The 2451-nt window shown below is 40.4% G+C and overlaps 1 pseudogene; it reads right to left on the bottom strand.

The window, feature by feature from the left end:
• Positions 1 to 886: 886 nt before the first annotated feature.
• On the bottom strand, positions 887 to 1005 carry LOC134963142 (5S ribosomal RNA; annotated as a pseudogene).
• Between the last annotated feature and the right edge of the window lie 1446 nt (positions 1006 to 2451).

Here is a 2451-nt window from a genome sequence, read left to right as displayed (position 1 = left end):
GTATACTTGACGACACAGAGGTAGGTACAGCAGTGGCCTACTGTACCGTAATGCTATATATTATATACTGGTGGTGAGCAAACTGTGCAAAACTGAAATGCACCACAGGTATGGATGGATAGTATACTTGACGACACAGAGGTAAGATTGGTTTGGTGCCGCACAGGACTAAAAATAATCTTTTTATGAAGGGCTCTTATCAAATTTGTCCCTTGTAACCAACAGTGCATATGCATAAGAGATGCCTGTAATCGGTATCCAAGGAGTTATTGTTGTTGGTGGTGCACCCAGAGTCAAGAGTACGTATCAATATTCGAAAGAGAAAAGAGAGACTCTGTGTTGGGGCACGCTTAAATTAAAACTTAACTTTTAATTAGAATATGATAAGACTATGGTACACCGACAAACACACATATAGTATTCTAGGAGGAGGTCATAAAGAATTTTAACCTCTCTCCACTAATATCTTATGAATCTGGAGACAGATTCTAAATTAATAAGAAAAAAGATTAAAGATTAAGAATAAGAGTAAACATTCTCCAAATAATATTGATATCTGAGGTGACAGTGACACCTAAGATGAAAATATCAGAGATTAAATTTCTACATAACAAAGAAAATTCCAATATGTGTCACAATGGCATTTGATATAAAAATTTCGACTAGGAGTTTAGGTCCATTGACCAATGCCTATTGTGATAATATATCCTGGTATCCTGGTAAAGGTAAAACTGCTATTTCTAGGTTTCTGGTCAATATGTATGATAGAAGATAGGAACTATATGCAAGTCTGGGAACAGACAAATTTAAGGGGAAAAAAGATATGAAATCAGTAGGGTCAAAGGTTGCTCCAACACTTCTGCTTTTCACACGAGGATAAAGGTATTTATTACTGCACCTGAGATTCCCTAGCGGTCTCCTATCTAGGTACTATTCAGGCTCCTCACTGCTTAGCTTCCAAGATCAGGCGAGGTTGGGCGTAACCAATGAGATATGGCAGTAATATCACATAGGTTGTGAATGAGAAGAGTGTGTGGTTATTGGCACATACCAAAAGGAGTACTTCTGCTGTCCATTGTTGTGCACAGTCTCTCTGTTACTAATGTATTGCAGAGAAATTATATGACTGGCATTAGGATGAGAGTGTACTGAATAAGTAAGATATAGAGAACAGATAAGTACAGGGCCCGCCTTCTACTGTCCACTGTCATATGAAAGTATAGCGGACCGTGGATGAGAGGGGCAGGTTACCTGGGCTTATTGAAAATAAGTGTGGAATTACACAGATATCTTAAAGTTTCCTGATACACAACCAAATTTAAGCTATTGGAAAAATTCCATAGTCATATGTGATCCAAAGCAAGGTTTTTTTGAAGCAATAAATTGTGGTTTGTGGAAATAAAATAACCATCTACAAATATTAGAGATACGATGTAAGAATAAGACTAAAGAACATTCACAAAACACATTGAATATTTACCATTATAATCAAAAAACATTGAATTGAAAGAAAAATAGCAGATTACCAGATATTAGATTAATAGGATATCAAAAATTACATCGATTGTACGATACCAGGAAGTAGGTGGGCTGAACCGTGCACTGTTCAGCACCACTTAACACAGACGGCCGTTTCACCTGAAGGTGGCTTGTTCACTGTGTGAAGTGATAGTGGAAGACTGTCTATTTAAGGCCAATGTGGGGGAGTGGTCTCATTGTAGGGACCAATCACAGGAAGGAAGAAGTGAATCATATGATATTCATGAGGTATTGAGTGCCTCACTTCCGGTTTCAAAAAACGGAAGTGGTGTCAGATCGTGTCATATAACAATAGTTTGCATAGCTATAAAAGTTTTGGATTAAACTGAGATAGGTGTGGGTGGGGAAAAATGAATATTTAGGCCTGGATGCAATGGCCACGATCGGGGCAGAGGCTCCGTGACCGGAAGGCCTGAGATCAAGAGACTGCTCAATGACGCGTCACTCCGTAATGATGCGTCACTTCTGGTTACAGAACCCGGAAGTGGCGCGGGATCCGTTGCGTCTTTGTTGTGTACGCGGCTGGGTTCAGTTTCATAGTGGACCACATTGACTATATGAACGTAAGGTTGATGATCGGTAGCACATTATATAACCCGGGTGGACACGCCATATTCGGAGCATTAACTCCGTGACCGGAAATAGCGTCAGAGCGCGACATTTCCGCTATCGGATTTGGCTAGGGGGAGTGTAAACCAGCAGAGCTACTTCACTTCCTGTTTTGTAGTCAGGGTGATGGGGCCGCAGACGGAGCAATTTCTTCGTGACCGGAAGTGCCGTCACCGCACATCATTTCGGCTCTCGAATTAATATGGAGAGTATATAATAATAGCGTTATGTCACTTCCTGTTTTGGTGAAACTGGAAAAGGAGGCACTCGATGCAGCCTTTCACCTAGTACAAATCAGACACA

This window comes from Pseudophryne corroboree, chromosome 9 (assembly GCF_028390025.1).
Source record: "Pseudophryne corroboree isolate aPseCor3 chromosome 9, aPseCor3.hap2, whole genome shotgun sequence".
In the NCBI taxonomy this organism is placed as follows: Eukaryota; Metazoa; Chordata; class Amphibia; order Anura; family Myobatrachidae; genus Pseudophryne; species Pseudophryne corroboree.
Note: the sequence above shows the minus strand (reverse complement) of the source record. Positions and strands in the feature narration are given on the sequence as shown.